We start from the raw sequence: 17,287 nt of genomic DNA, 5'->3' as shown, positions 1-17,287 counted from the left end.
GTCATTTGAAGTAGGTATCATTAAATCATTTTATACAGACACACACAAGACTAAAGTTTTAGAGAAGTTAATAATAAATTTGTATAAGGCCACACAGCCAGTAAATTGGAGAGCTGATATTAGAGCCAGTTTGAACAATTTTGGAAGGCATTAAAATTTGGTGATAACCTATATGTCCATAGGTTTAGCAGATAATTGAATGCAGTGGAGATAACTTAGGTCAATGCTATAATACTTTATTACTGTGGACTTGGTGGAATTCTCTACCACCATGGTTCTCAAATATGGTGGCAGAAGTCTGGGGTTTCCTGAGATACTTAAGTGAGATACTTAAGCACAACTGTTTTCATCAGAATGTGAAGGTGTTATGTGTTCTTGTCACTATGTTGACATGTGTACTGCTGGTACAAAAGCAATGGTAAATAAAACTGCTGGTGCCTTAGCACGGATCGAGATGGTGGTACCAAACTCTACAAGTAGTTACTGTATTCTTCACCACTAAGAACTAACAGTTTTAAAAAAGAAACGCCATATCTACTTAAGAATGTCCTTGATGGATCAGTAGAAATTAATCAGTTTATTAAATTTTGACCCTTGAGAACACATGTTTCTAGTATATGGGACAAAATGGGTACTATGTATGCAAATACAGTGGTTGTCTAGAGGAATAGCATTTGTGCAATTGAATGAGTTGTGTGGTAGGCAGAATAATGGCGCACTAAATATGTCCATGCTATAATCCAAGGAACCTGTGAGTATATTAACCTTACATGGCAAAAGTGACTTTCCAGATGTGATTAAGGTTAAAGATCTTGAGATGGGGAGCTTATCCTGGATAATCTAGGTGGCCTAACGTAATCACGTGAGTCTATAAAAGGGGAAGAGGAAGACAGAAGAGGTCATAGAGATGTGATATGAGAAGGACTTCACCCACTTTGGTTGGCTTTGTAGATGGAGGAAAGGGCTGTATTCCAAGGAATGCAGATGCCCTCTAGAAGCTAGGAACAGCCCTCAGCTGATAGCCAGAAAGAAAACAGTCCTCAGTTCTACCACCATAAGGAAATGGATTCTCTCCTAGAGACTCCAATAAGGAACGCAGTCTGCCAGCGCCGTGACTTTACACTGGTGAGACTCGTACTGGACCTCTGACCTGCAGAACTGTAAGGCCATAAATTAAGTTTGTGGTAATTTGTTGGGGCAGCAACAGAAAACTAATACAAATTATGAGCGTAACTAGTCACTTTTTCCATGGAACGCCATTTTTACTTGAAAGAATGACTCCCATCAAAAAATGGTTAGTCAGTCCTGGGTATTTGGCAGATGTTTTCTCAAAAATGGACAAAGTGATCTTGCCACTTCAAGGAAAACAGCTAACTGTATTGAGAATTTTGGAAAAACTTGTATTTATCACTGTGAGCTTGCTAATACTAAATATTTCTGATGGGACTAGTGGTGATATTAACAAATGTGTTATTTTGATGATATTTAATAATATGTGTCACTGTCAACATTTGTATAACTCAGTGAACTACTATTTCCCAAAAGACCAATGCATGAGTTATGAATGAAGTCGTGCATTGGTGAATGATCCATTCAAAGCGCATGATGAAGAAATGGATTTTAATCAGAGTATAGTAAGTTCACTGATAGAGTTTCAGGTTTCACATTGTAACAAACGTTCAAGAAATGATCACTTGTTGGATTGGAGGATAGTTTCAAAAGAGAATATTCACAATTTTCTGAAAGGCTCTTAAAATCCCTTTTCCACTTATATATATTTGTGTGAGGCTGGACTTTCTTCATACACTTCAACTAAAGCAACGTCTTGAGCCGACTGGATACAGAAACAGGTAAAAGAATCCAGCTGCCCACTCTTAAATCAGACATTAAAGAGATTTACAAAAATATAAAACAGTATCAATCTTCTCACAAAAATCTTTTGTATTTTTTTAATAAAAATGCAGCATTTAGGTTAATAAGTAATGATTTATTGTTATTTTAAATGAATTAATAAATATTTAAAATTTTCTAAATTGTAATTTCTAAAATGGTAAATATTAATTGATATTATCACACACACAGAAGCTCTTAGAAGTCTCTCCACAATTTTAAGCAGTGAGAATCACTGTTCTAGAAAGGATTTTAAAAATGATGATAAAGATTTATAATCATTGAGATGGCAAAGTGCCTAAGCCATGTTTTCCATCTCAGAGGGGGATCACAAAACTTTGTGTTTAGAATGACCCTATTTATTCAAAATTTTATACCTATGCTAACTATATGTGCATAAGAAATATCTGGAGGGGTGTTCACTAAAATGTCAGTAGTGGTAATCTCTGTTGAATATTTTCTTGTTTGAATTTGTTTTTATGATTTTATTGGTTTGCAATGAGCATGTATCATTAAAGAAAACAAAGCAGTGTAAAAACCACATTTTATTATTTTACAGCGTGTGTGATTTTTATAAAAATGTATGAAACCATAGAAAAAGAGTATAATGTGTTCATAAAAGCTGTTCTTATAGTGCATTCTTTATTGGAGGTGCTAAATAATAGTTATGGTTTGTGGTCCAGATTCATTGTCAAACACTTAACCTGCTAGTTTGATCTTAATGTGTTTAAGATGGTGTTATTGGTAGATACTGATATTGGATATTTGATAATGTAGCCGTATGTTAACAACTTTACTAATCCTTTTATTTTCTGTCTAGTATTTATGAATAAGCTTTGTAAGATAGAATTATACTGATGATGTTTATAAAAATACTGTAAATTGTTTAAGATCGTAGCAGGACGTAGAGGCTTTATGGTGTATGCAGTTAGTCGTAAGCAAACACCGTCACAGAAACCCAGTATTTGATGTCTAGTTTCTGGTATAATTACGTAATCTTTGATCTCATCCTTCTCTCAAGATTGGGAACTGTCATCTTCACTTTCTGGATTCAGTTAACATGATTTAGTGGGTGGGTTAAGTAAATCTGCAGAATCTAGGGCAGTTTCTTATCTGCAAAATGAGGATAATAATAGAATTATCTCAGAGGATGGTTGTGAGGATTAAAGGAGATAAAACAGATAAAGCATTTAGAACAGTGCCTGGCACATTACAAGTACTCCATAAATATTAGCTATTATTATCTAGAAAGTGCACAAAGTCAGTCCATAGCAAATGTTATTTACAAAGAGCTAACTTTCCCAAATATTCACTTGCAAATTGTTCATGTATTTACGTTAGCAACGGTTCTGCAAAGGCTCTTATCAGCTTTTCTTTGGAGAGCAGGCACCTGCTTTTCAGGTGGCATTCATAATTTGACTAGTACTATTTTCCCAAATGAAAACACTGGGTTGAAGCAAGAATCTGTTTAGTATTCTGATCTAGGAAGGTGGGTAGAACCACTATTTTCTCTTTGATTATTTGTTTGCTCATTGATTTTGCAAACATATATGGAGTGTGAACCATATATGCTAGGCCTTGTGCTAGGGATAGAGAAAAAGGCACGAGACACATCTGTGGGAGACACAGACGCCATCGGGTGACCCAATATGGTGTATTAAATGTGCTTGAGGGAAGCACTGGGTGCTGTGGGTGATTTGGAGGGGCCTGGAGCTGTTACTGGGCTCTTGAGTAGGGCACCAGTTGGAAAGAGCTGTGGAGGGAAATTTCCCTGAGGGGAATCGTCTTAACCAGGGAAAACCGTGCGCAAAAGGGCCTCTCAGGCTGAAGAGCAGTGGCTTTGTTCTTCATCTCACGTGTTCCCTGTTCTGAGGACATCTTACCATCTACTGATATGCCTTGGAGGCAGTTTGCATGGAAGATTCCTTAGTGATGTTTTTATGTTCTTCACGTCTATTCACTAGGCTAGTAGAGAGCATATGTGTTTATCCAATATTTATAGGTCATCAAAATTTTTAGGAATATTTAATAAAAGCAAGGAGTTTCTGAAAGATTTTCCTTGGGTTCTTTTAACCATACTTGACTTTTTATTTTTTAATTTAAGTATTATTTTTGTTTGTTTATTTCAGAAATGTTGAAGGAATACTCTTTCACAAATTCTTTTTTCTAAATCCGTGCACAAACACATAGGTTAATCCTAAGAAAAGCATTTACCTGGTATCTGTGTAAATAAATCTTTATTATAATTGAATTTTCAAATCTTTGGGTTCCCTTTTGGGTAGCATCTTTTTTTTTTTTTTTCACTATTTTTTTTTGCCTTCATCTCCTCATGTCTCCAGTTTTGAGAAACTGGAGAGTTACTGTCAGGTTGATTTGATGCAGTGCTGCAGGGGTGTCCAGAAAGGAGTCTCTTAGCTCAGTGGAGATAAGTTTAGAAATGGTTTAAGAGCTGGAGAGCGGGGGATGAGAGAATAGTTCAGGGAAGTGACAGACTGTGTGCCCAGGAAAGATATGGGATTGGAAGGAGTACTAAGCAAGGAATTTAGAATCTCGTAGGAGACTCAAGGCAAGAAAACAAATTTTGTACAAGTCAGAATGTAATAAGTACCATGAGGATTAAAATGAAATGTTTTAGCAGTTTATGCAGTAAATATTTATTAAGTGCCTACTTTATACCATCAGTGGGAGGGAGATAATTTCTACTTGAAGAATTCAGGAAAGTTGATTGTTTATAAATTCTGTTACATCCCTTGAAGATTTAAAAAAATTAACTTACCTAGTTCATTACCACTTTACAGACAGATATCTCAGATTAAAAACTGTCTGCCTTTTGGGGCTGGCCTGGTGGCGCAGCAGCTAGGTTCGAACATTCCGCTTCGGCAGCCCGGGGTTTGCTGGTTTGGATCCCGGGTGCAGACATGGCACTGCTTGACAAGCCATGCTGTGGTAGGCATCCCACATATAAAGTAGAGGAAGATGGGCACGTATGTTAGCTCAGGGCCAGTCTTCTCAGCAAAAAGAGGAGGATTGGTGGCAGGTGTTAGCTCAGGGCTCATCTTCCTCAAGAAAAAAAAAAGTATCTGCCTTTTAATAGAAGAGTCAGATGAACAAAACTGATACACTTAAACACTAGCTTTCATTAGGGTATCTTAATTTTATCAATAATGATAAATGTGTGTTTAGTTGACTGGATCAACTAGACCTAGGAGTTTTGTTTGACCTGGGAGAGTAAAAGGATACTCTCTGAAGCTGATGAATCATTTTCTGAAATGAGGCTCTATAAGGCCCCAAGGACTTCTCATATCAATTAACCGTCAAAAGTCTTTTGTATTTACTCTTTGCTCAACATCTCAGTAGGTTCTGTGTTTGTACTAGATGTAAGTCAAATAGACATTTTGATATATGAGATTTCATGTTACTTAAGAGGCTGTTGAATTCTGAAAGCGTTCATTCAGTCATCAAATATTTATTGAGTACGGAACTCGTGTTAGGCTCTGTGGCAGGCATGGAGTGCACAGTGATGAACCAGATAGACATCTTCCTGCCATCATCCTCCTGAAAATTTAGTGAGGTCGGCAGACTCTAAATGGCTGGTTTACACTAATGCATATACACTTATACATAGTGATATTTGGCACTGAAGATGTTGATTTCATCGAACATTGTAGATTTACTTTCTTTAAACAGATGTATGCTGATAAACTATGTGTGTGTATAAAAATTCACATAAGTGTAAATCAAGTAATAATTTAGCTTTGTGACTTTGAGCAAGTCATTTAGCTTCTTTGGGTTTTCATTTTCTTGTTTACTTACAGAGTAATTTATAGAGGATATTTGTGAGGGTTTCCGATGTTAAATTCAGTCATCGAGTTCTATGATTGAGATGTTTATATATTTTTTGAAAAGTATTCTTAAAACCTAAATTAATTTGTTTTGTCCTTAAAGTAGAGTCTAAGACTTGTTAAATAATGTTTACCCTGGCAGCATCAGTAATAGTAAGGGGGCCATATAGGGAATCTTGAAAGTTTTGCAGAAGCTTAGAAATGAAGCTTTGAAAAGTACTGTAGAAATTCTAGAGAGTATTAAAAAACTTATTATTCTCTTAAACTTTAAATTCATTTTTATCAGAATCTTCTAAACTGAAAACAACTAGACTCTTGTGGTATCTCTGATCATCAACTTTCCCATTTATTTTTTATTTTTAATTAAAAAAATTGAAAAAAATTTTTTTTACTGTTTCTCCCCAAAGCCCCCTGGTACATAATTGTATATATTTTTTTTAGTTGTGGGTCCTTCTAGTTGTAGCATGTGGGATGCCGCCTCAGCATGGCTTCATGAGCAGTCCCATGTCCGTGCCCAGGATTCGAACCAGCAAAACCCCTGGCTGCTGACGCAGAGCGAGCGAACTTAACCACTTGTCCATGGAGCCAGCCCCTTTCCCATTTATTTTTAAGAGACAATTTTTTAGAACATGGTTAGATTTACAGAAAAATTAAGGAGCTAGTCCAATTTATTTTTGCAATTGAGATCAATGGAGCCTATCTTGGAGAGTTGTGAGAATGAAGCATGTAAGTCTTAGCACAGGCTCTCAAGAATCTTCAGCAGCTGTTATTGTTGGCACCTTCTTCCTTCATCATTATGTTAACTCCCGCAGTGAAGGAGAGCTGGACATCTGATTAGTTTGTTTAGTTAATAAAATACAAAATTTCATTGTCATCCCCGAATTTCTAGCTGTATCACTGATCCCCATTGTGAATCTTTTTCAGCATTTAATGTTTTCTTTCATTGTTTAGGTAATTCAGTGATGTTTTTTGTTTATTTCCTTTTTCTGACTATGAAGTTTTATGAAAATCTAGAGATTGGGAGTAAGCAACATAGGAATGTGTAGTTGATTTTTGTAATATTTTTGTATACTAATTATTTGAAAACAGTTTCTGATTCTTAATATAGAATTAATGTGCATTTGAAGAATTTTTAATAATTTTAACCAACTTTTTAGTAAGATGAAATAAAAAACTATATCGACGAATGTTTATTATACAAGTTGGATTGCATGGAAAACAGAGGCTAAAGTTGAATGAAAGATAAGAAGTAAAATCATGTTGATGGATTTTTCACTAATAAAATCCTAGATATAACCATAGTACTAATAGGCTACTCTTTTAACATATTACAATAATTGTAATTTATGGCTTTGAGACTTTTAAGATATGAAGACTCCAAATCATAGAATTTTTATATTTCAAAAGAGAAACGTAAGGCATTAAATGGTTTCTATCAATTAGAAGTATATTTTGCATGTCACTAATATATAGTTGCATGCTACTTTTATGTATTCATTGTAGCAAGTTCCCAAGTGAATTCTATTATCTGGTTTAATTGATCTATATAGTTTTTTAAATATAATAGAGTATCGTTAAAATGTTTTTGCAAGTTTTGACTGGCCTTTGTCAGTGAAATCATACTTGAATAGTGGGAGAGTAAACGAATATCGTTGTTTTTGCTCATTTGTGTTTGAGGATGCAGTTGCAATGCCCATGGGATAGTACAGTGCTATTTGCATCTGGTCGCAACTGGGCCTTTTTGTTCCCATTGGCTTTCACGGCCATTTTGAAAAGAGCATTAAAGAAAATTGCTGAGATATTTTCTTCTAGAAACAAGCAAGGTGTTAGTAAAGAATTCAGAAAGTAATTTGTATGTCAGACCTCTCCTTCTGTAGTTTTGGAGAACAAAGTCTACAAGAGTAAGCAAGCAGATGGCCATAGCAGTTATTCTTGTAGTGCTCCAGCTCTCATAAACAGTGTATTTCCTGGAGATAACGTGGGGCATATTTGACATTTAACTGCCTCACTCTGTTTGAAGTTGAAGGTTCTCCACTCTGTCATGCAAATAGCTTTTGATATTTATTTAGTAGAGGGCTAGAAACAGAAGGACCTTACTGTGTTACATTGAAGGTATGGTCACACTTTACATCAGACTGAAACATTTACATTACACCTAGTAGATGCTGTTTATGAAGACAGAGACATATATAATACCCACCCCAAATGATTAAAATGAGAAGTTCCAGACAGCGCAGTTAACCCTCGGCTGCTTAGTAAATTCTTGTAATAAGATAGATGCCAGTTTAACAGGTCATAATGTTCCCTGTGCTTGGCCTATTGGAATGAATTGAATCTATATTTCCCAAGATGAAACATAATTAAGAATTTAATTTACGTTAATTGTATTTGTTAGCCAGTCTCGTTGCTTCGTGACTGCACCAGAATAATATGGGCAGGGGCATATTACAAGTTGAAATAAGTTTTATTTGTGAGTTACTTGTGGGTTGCTGCGCCATTGCTATCTCTATAGAAATGTAAAAGTTTACTTAAAGACCACCAGACTAACATGGTTCTATTTGGAAAGATATTTAGAAATTTCAGTGATGACAGTGGATGTAGCTCACTGGTGTTACCATCAGAAATGTTTTATTATCTTTGAGTGAGAAGCAATAGTCCCATGTCTGTCTTGACCATTTGGGAAATGCTTCTTCAATTTGGGAAAGTTTTGGAACACCTAGTCTAGTCTTATCTAAAATACGTATTTCTTTAGGTTTGACGTGAGTCCTTCCTTTTTAGAATGACTACGTGATTTAAATCCTCTGATTTATATCTATCCCTAGTTTTTCTTAGTTGAAGAGCTTTGACTGATGCCTTTTCTCTGATGGATCATTGACAATTATGAAAGGAATGCAAGTTGTGCCTGATGTCTGTTCTCCCTTCTTTAGTAATAGAATTTTAAACTAGGTACGTGGCCACGCAGAGTCAGGACTACATTTCTTAGCTTCTCTTGCTGCTAGTAATTCCTCCAGTTCTGGCCAGTGGAGTGTAAGTAGATTTTTCGTGTGACAGCTTCCTTAAGAAAGAGAGTGTCCATTGTTTGTGTGTATGTGTGTGTGTTTGTTCTCTTTTTCTCTTTACTCATTCTTTCTTCACATCCTGCTGTTTGGAATACAGTAGCCAATATTTTGGACCATGCAGTTGACTCCCGAAAGGCAGAAGAAGAAGACAGATGGAGCTCGAGTCTTTGATATTTAACGTCACAATGGAATGCCAAAATAGCCCTGTACCCCAAACTGGACTTCAGTGTGAGAGGGAAATAAACTTCTGTTTTGTGTACCCAATTGCTAGTTTGGGTTTCAGTCATAGCAGGTGAATCAATCCCAATGATTCTCAGACTTTTATAGTAGTTAGGACTCTCAGAGACAAGAGTGAGAACTGCCACCCATATGAAAGGATTCTGAGTGACCCCCAGAATTGGAGGAGCCCAAGAGCTCATGAATCACACTTCTAAGGATGTCTACAACCAGAGACCTGACCTCCACTAGGACTCTTTCTCTCCATTATGTTGGTTTTAATTCTCTTTTTCTTTAGGTTTCATTTTGTGTTACTCTAGACTGGCTTTCTCCAGAGAAGGGAGATGGCTATCTGTGATGCCAGACTAACTTCCTCAACAGCTTGAGGCTTCAGATAGAAAACAGCTGTGTCTCATCTTCTGTTTGGAAAATATTAGGGAGCAACTCAGATTGACTGGCTTGGGTCACATGCCCATCTCTGTATCTGTCACTGGTCCAGCCTTTCATTGTGGCCTACTTTGTAGGGGGTTGGGAGATAGGGCTGGGGAGGGTGCAAGGATTGGCAGCATTCACTAAAACTGTTTGTTCTAAATTAAGGTGGGTATTATTTAAATAAAACAATGCCTATTTCAGTTGATAAGTCATTTATAAATGATTAACAATAAGAATCAGATTCTTTCTTGAAAGAAGTCCATATATGAAAAATACAAGGGCTGCTAGTTTGCTTTGAATTTGCTTTCTGTCTTTGAAGTTGTGAATTTTGGCAAGATGCAGCTCAGATAGATCCCTTGTTTGGAAATCTTAATGAAAATGAATTCTAGTCACGTCATACTGTACAGGCTAATTATTAGTAGCCACTGAACAGATTTCCTTAATTTCCTTGATCTTCAGTCATGTTGATTGTAATGTCAGCATTGAAGCATTGCTGTGATCATTAATCCTTTTAATATAGATATGAGGAAACATTTTTGGTGTTAGAACATTATGACTATTACATCATGAAAAACATTTACATCATGAAAAATATTTCAGTGCCACACATTTTATTTAAAATTTTAACATGAGAGTTTCCTTCAAGGAATTAAAATTTGGCAGTTAAATGTTTGACATACATAAAATTTGATAAGTAAAAATACTTTGGGGGGGCTTTGGTATATGGAGTTACCAAAGTTTACTTGAAATCTTAACAAATCATGAAAGATCAATTAATTGAAAGGTAATAGTGTCATGAGATCGAGTTCTCTTGAAGGGGAAAGGAGATATCTGTCCACAGGGCACATCCAAGGGTGCATAGGGCCCGTTATGGCTGGGCAAAGACTAGTCATGACAGTGCCCTCTTCCAGATGGCTTTCAAGCAATATAATGGCATTTCAGAGACTTCAAAGGTAGAAGTTTATTGCTTTGGAAGTACTATATTCATTAATCTGGTTTCAAGTCAGATGTCTGTGAAGTGCAAAGAAGGAATATATTTGTACTCCATGTCTCTGAAAGGCTCAAGCTTTTCCTTCTTCTCTGTAATTAAAGATGACAGGCAAATGAGGTTGTTTGAATCACCTAAATCATTATATGCTTTCCCTTGGTATCATTTAGCCAGACCACACAGGAGAAGGGGAGGAGGGGGCCTTTGATACTAATGAACAAAGAAGAATGTCTTCAGACAGCCAGTATCAGCTCTGAAAATAGTCTTTCTGATCAGAAACTTCTAGGGAACGTTCATCCTAGTTGCAAACAGGAAGAAGGAATGAGCTAGAAAGACAAGTGTTGCTGCGAGATTTCATGGTACTAATTTTTCATTTCACTGGGAGCAGCTGAATCGGGCACGATTATGACTTGTGCTGTTTGCAGGAGTTTAATTCCACTGTGAGGGGTGAATATAGTGCAGTCTAGAGCTCTTCTCTGAGTCGTCACTATGTGGAGACAGTGCTTTTCCTTCACCCACGGAAAGTGCAAATCCAGGTCAGAGGCTAGGCATCTGGTTGCTGGCTGTTGCCTTCCTTCCAGCCTAATTTTGGAGAGAGACGAATGTGTGTGTTCCTTTTTATCCTTGGGTAGCAGGCAGTTAGGACTTTTCTTCTTTGAAGAAGGGAGATCTAAACCAATAAATACTCATATTTAGTAGTTAATGGTAATGTGTGCAAGTAATTGTTGTCTTTGAATAAAGGTTCAAGAATGTCATATTATTTTCATTTGCAGGGTGAAAAATCTGTTGGGGTGGTATAAATATCTGAAGTAATACGAAGGCCAGGACAAAAATAGGTTTCTGAGAAATCCATGGTGTTTTTGCTTCCTGATAATATTACAGCTTTATCTACTGATCTTAGCCAGAGTGTGTCATGTCCAGGTCCCTCTGGGCTCAGCCTTCGCTCAGCGGCCTCTTTTCCCAAGGCCCATTCCATTTCACAACTAAGCCTTGCTTAAAGAGTTCTCCTCTCAGGAGTTCAGACATTTCATAAGTTAAAATTACTTATTAAGTGTCCAGTTTTAGCTGTTTATTTGGATGACTTTATACTTTAATGGTATCATGGTAAAGGTCCAAGACTTGTCTTTCTTATTATATTTATTGCATCCTGTTTGAAAATATCTAACAGATTAAATGTTCTCAAGATTTTAAGATACTAGTTTTGATATACTGATTTTAATATACTCTAATTTTTTCAGTCTAACTTCATTAACATTAATTTTATTGCCAAACTTGTCTAGTCAGTTAAAATTTCGGCTAACTTACTTGCCAGTGATTAATTTTATAAGTCTAAAATCAGAGCAGTAGTAATAATATTTTATAAACAGTGGCATTTTTTCAGTATTGTAAAAACACTTTTGATGTTCTTTTTTTGGTTAGGTAAACTAGTTATGTGGGAAAGCTCCCTCTAGTGTCTGTTGTAGTAAATACAAATCGTTTTGAACTATACTTTTTTTTAGTGATTTTTTTTTAAAGCAATGTAGGGTTCACAACAAAATTGAGAGGAAGATACAGAGATTTTCATAGAACTCTGCCCGACACGTGCATAGCCTCCCCCATTACCAGCATGACTCATGAGAACTGTGCATTTGTTACCAAGGATGAACCTTACATTGACACATCATAATCACCCAAAGTCTCTCGTTTACCTTAGGGTTCTCTCTTGGTGTTGTACATTCTCTGGGTTTGGACAAACTTATAATGACATATATCCATCATATCCGTGCAGAGTATTTTCGCTGCCCTAAAATTCCCTGTGCTCTACCTAGTTATCCATCTCTCTTACCCCTTCACCCCTGGCAACCAATGGTCTTTTTATTTTCTCCGTAGTTTTGCGTTTTCCAGAATGTCATATAGTTGGAATCCTACAGTATGAAGTCTTTTCTTATTGGCTTCTTTCACTTATTAATATACATTTGAGCTTCCTCCATGTCTTTTCATGGCCCTATAGCTCATTTCTTTTTTAGCACTCAATAATGTCCCATTGTCTGGATATACTACAGTTTGTCTCTTCATGTCCTGAAGGACATCTTGGTGGTTCCAAGTTTTGGCAATGAATAGAACTTCTATAAATATCTCTGTGCAGGTTTTTGTGTGGATATGTTTTCAGATCCTTGGAGTTAATACCAAGGAATGTGATTGCTGTATCATATAGTAAGAGTACGTTTAGTTTTGTAAGAAACCACCAAACCATCTTCCAAAGTGGCTGTACTATTTTGCATTCCTGCCAGTAATGTGTGAAAGTTCCTGTTGCTCTACATCCTTGTCAGCATTTGATGTTGGCAGTGTTCAAGATTTTGGCTGTTCTAATAGGTGTGTAGTGGTATCTCATTGTTGTTTTAATTTGCATTTCCCTTAGGATGTATGATGTGGAGTGTCTTTTCCTATGCTTATTAGCCATCTGTACATGTTCCTTGGTGAGGTGTCTGTTGAGGTCGTTGGCCCATTTTTTTAATCAGGTTGTTTGTTTTCTTATTGAGTTTTAAAAGTTCTTTGTTATGTTTTGGATAACAAATATTTTCTCCCAGTCTATGGCTTGTCTTCTAATTCTCTGGATACTGTCTTTTGCAGAACAGAAGTTTTTAATTTTAATGAAGTCCAGGTTATCAATTATTTCTTTCATGGATCATGTCTTTGGTGTTGTGTCTAAAAAGGCATCATTATACCCAAGGTCATCTGGGTTTTCTCCTGTTATCTTCTAGGAGTTTTATAGTTTTCCATTTTCCATTTAGGTCTATAATCCATTTTGAGTTAATTTTTTTAAAGGGTGTAAGGTCTGTGTCTAGATTCATTGTTTTGTATGTGGATGTCCAGTTATTCCAGCACCATTTGTTGAAGAGACTGTCTTTGCTCCATTGTATTGTCTTTGCTCTTTTGTCAAAGATCAGTTGAGTATATTTATGTGGGTCTATTTTTGGGCTGTTTATTCTGTTCCATTGATCTATTAGTCTGTTCTTTCACCAATAGCACAACGTCTTGATTACTGTAGCTTTCTAGTAAATCTTGAAGTCAGGTAGTGTTAGTTTTCCAACTTTGCTCTCCTTCAAATTGTGTCAGCTTTTCTGGGTTGTTTTCCTCTCCATATAAACTTTAGAATCAGTTTGTAGGTATCCACAAAATAACTTGCTGAGATTTTGATTGGAATTGCTTTGACTCTATAGATGAAGTTGAGGAGAACTGATATCTGGACAATATTGAGTCCTTCTATCCATGAACGTGGAATATCTCTCCATTTATTTAGTTTTTCTTTGCTTATGTTCATCAGTTTTGTAGTTTTCCTCATACAGACCTTGTACACATTTTGTTAAATTTATATCTAAGTATTTCATTTTGGGGAGTGCTAATGTAAATGATATTGTGTTTTTAATTTCAAATTCCACTTGTTCATTGCTGGCATATAGGAAAGCAATTGACTTTTGTGTAATAACTTTGTATCCTGCAACCTTGCTATAATTGCTGATTAGTTCCAGGAGTTTTTTTGTTTGTTTATATTTTAATTCTTTTGGATTTTCTACATAGACAATGTCATCTGTGAATAAGACATTTTTATTTCTTTGTTCTCAATCTGTATACTTTTTGTTTCCTTTTATTGCCTTATTACATTAGCAAAGACTTCCAGTATGATGTTGAAAAGGAGTGGTGAGAGGGGCCGTCTGTGTCTTGTGTCTGATCTTCGTGGAAAGCTTTTGAGTTTCTCACCATTAAGTGTGATGTTAGCTGCAGGTTTTTTGTAGATAGTCTCTATCAAGTTGAGGAAGTTCCCCTCTATTCCTAGTTTACTGGGTGTTGTTATCATGAATGGGTGTTTAATTTTGTCAAATGCTTTTTTCCATCTACTGATATAATTATGTAATTCTTCTCTTTTAGTCTGTTGATGTGATGGATTACATTAATTGATTTTCAAATGTTGAGTCAGCCTTGCATACCTGGGATAAATCCCACTTGGTCTTGGTGGAGAATTCTTTTAATGTATTTTCGGATTTGGTTTGCTAATATTTTCGAGGATTTTTGTGTCTATGTTTATGAGAGATGTTGGTCTGTAGTTTTCTAGTAATGTCTTTGTCTGGTTTTGGTATTAAGGTAATGCTGGCCTCACAGAATGAGTTACGAAGTACTTTTTCTGCTTCTGTCCTCTGAAAGAGACTGTAGAAAGTTGGTATAATTTCTTCCTTAAATGTTTGATATAATTCATCAGATGGGTTATCTGGGCCTAGTGCTTACTGTTTTAGAAGATTATTAATTATTGATTCAATTTCTTTTATAGATAAAAGCCTATTCAGATTGTGTATTTCTTGTTGTGTGAGTTTTGGCAGATTGTGTCATTCAAGGGATTGGTCTATTACATTTAGGCTCTTAAATTTCTGGGCATAAAGTGGTTCATAGTATTCTTTTATTATCCTTTTAATTTCTGTGAGATCTGTAGTGATATCCCCTCTTTAATTTCTGATATTAGTAATTTGTGTCCTCTTTCTTTTTTTCTTAGCCTGGCTAGAGGGTTACTGATTTTTAACCGTATATTTTTAAAAATGTGAGCATGAAGCAATTAATAGGACTAATCTCATGAATAAAAAGCCTCCTCTTGAATAAACAGGTAGCAGTTTGATATTTTAAAGTGCTTTGTGGTTGGATAGAGGGATATGCTGCCTTTGAAACTATGGGTTTCACAATGCCAGCATAAATGAACAAATTACAACTTTTCTGGGGTGTTTCTTAGATGCTCCTATTCTGTGTTATTACAGTTAGAAATTGGAAGATTAACTTTCTTGATTACTCGTCAATAAGAAGTTTGATTTTTGGGGGTTGATGATTTGGCTTATTTCATCTTTTTGGTCATGTTTATATCAATATCCATATCTAATAGAAGAATTGTAGAATTATTTTTCACAGGTGACACAAATACTTTATAATCAAACTGCGTTATTCTTATTTTGATAAGGTACAGCACCATATATATATATATATATTTTTTTTTTTGCCTAACTACATGCAGACTTTTTCCAAAATTTATTCCTTATATAAATATTACTTCTATGGGGTAGCTCCCAATCTCATACTAGGCAAATAAAGCAGTTTACTTACATGGTTTCATTTCAAGTTCAAAACCTCTCTTCTAGTTATTGACTGATTCCCAAGTTTCACCTAAAATATTTGAATTCGCAAGTTAAATCTTAGATTAAAATGCAAATTTCTCCATTAAGTGTTGCAAGGGTCACATTTCCACACCATCAGGGCACAGAAAGGGTAGCCTGAGTATTCTGAAGGTAACTTCACTTCAAAATTCTGCCTATAGTCAGCCTTGAATTAAATGAAATGTTCACTATCCAATACTCTTAGATCTTCTTCCCCATGCTCCCGTCAACTGATGAGCATGCTTTCTACTTTACGAAGGAAATTAAAGCAGTCGGAGGAGAAATTCTGCAGACTCCCACCACCACGTCTTCCTGCCTCTATGCCTTTATATTCTGCCTTTCCCTTTGAGATGAACTGTCCATACCCCTGGGTCAGTTTCAGACTTTTCCACTGTGCCTAGATTCTGTCTCCTCTTGCCTACTTAAGGACATTGCCAGCAATTCTACCCTCTTTCTGTAGATCATCAATTTCCCCTTCTCTATTGGATACTCTCTTGGAAGGTGTCATTTCTTCCATCAGTGAGAGAATTCACTTTTGACTCACTTGAACCTCCAGCTGCTGCCCTAATAGAGTGTCTGTACCTATTGTTTGGATTTCATTCCTGAAATTTTCTTTTGAACCTACTCCAGTAAGGCTTTTGCTCTAAGCCCCCATCAGTACTTTTCTTGTCAAAGTCACCTATGATCTCATACTGATGACTCCCTCCTTCTTGGAAACCTTTCTTACTTGGCTTCAGGATACCATTCTCACCTGGTTTTACCCCTGGCTCTTGCTGTGTTTTTCTTTGCTCTTATCTCTCCATCTGCCAAACTCTAATCATTGTCTGCCTCACTCCTTGGTCCCTGGAGAAATTTCTCTCTGCCTAGCTAGCTTGTGGGCTCTCTCTCTCATATTTTCTCGCTTGCTCACTCTCTGTCTTCTATACTCACTCTCTTGATGAACTCATCTAATCTCATGGCTTTAAATGCCATCTATATGCTAATACCTTCCATTTTTTCTATCTCAGCTTTGTCCTCTCCCCTGAGCTCTAGACATGTGTATTCAGCTGCCTACTGAGATCTCCCCTTCCGTGTCTATTAGCTTCTCAAAATTAACATGTCCAAATCTAAGCTCCTGCTCTCTTAAGCCACTACCTCCCCCAACCTGTTTCTCAGCTTTATGTTTCTAGTTCCTCTGGCCAAAACCCACAAAGTTCATCCATGCCTCCTCTCCTTCTCATACAGCCCACATTAGATCCATCAACAGATCATGTTGACTGTGCTTTTAAAATTTTACCCAGAAGCCTGCAGCTTCTTACCAATTCCATTGCTGTTGCTCCTGTGTGAACCACCGTTGGCTCGCCCTGACTGGGTGTAGTAGGCTCCTGCCCCATCACTCTTGCCATCTTTTCTCCACACAGCAGGCAAAGGGGCCCTCTAAACACATAACTCAGCACTCTGCAGTGCCTTTCCGTCTCACTGAGAGTAAAAGCCAAAGTCCTTTCAAGGCTCTGCATGATTTACATAGTCCCCACAGTGGCCTCTTCCATAATCTCTCGCTCACTTACTCGCATCCAGCCACACTGGCTCCTCAAAGTTCCCTGAACGCCAGGCAAATTTCTGCTTCAAGGCCTTCGTACTTGGTGTTCTGTCTGCCTGGAATGTTCCTCTCCAGATATCTTTATGACTCACCTTCTTGCTGACTTCAGTTTT

At 36.6% G+C, this 17,287-nt stretch overlaps 1 protein-coding gene and 1 long non-coding RNA gene across 17 annotated transcripts in view; one reads left to right on the top strand and one right to left on the bottom strand.

The window, feature by feature from the left end:
- Positions 1-17,287, top strand: part of TBC1D4 (TBC1 domain family member 4) — a 175,935-nt gene that overhangs the window by 84,736 nt on the left and 73,912 nt on the right. The window lies entirely within an intron of this gene.
- On the bottom strand, positions 10,034-17,052 carry LOC138918417 (uncharacterized). The gene is made up of 3 exons (XR_011427833.1): positions 16,894-17,052; positions 15,546-15,605; positions 10,034-11,097 (listed from the first exon to the last, which is right to left on the bottom strand). It is a non-coding gene; the product is annotated as an uncharacterized lncRNA (long non-coding RNA).

The sequence above is a fragment of the Equus caballus genome, chromosome 17, assembly GCF_041296265.1.
Source record: "Equus caballus isolate H_3958 breed thoroughbred chromosome 17, TB-T2T, whole genome shotgun sequence".
Classification (NCBI taxonomy): Eukaryota; Metazoa; Chordata; class Mammalia; order Perissodactyla; family Equidae; genus Equus; species Equus caballus.
The sequence above is the reverse complement of the archived record's forward strand: the minus strand, read 5'-3'. Positions and strand labels throughout refer to the sequence as shown.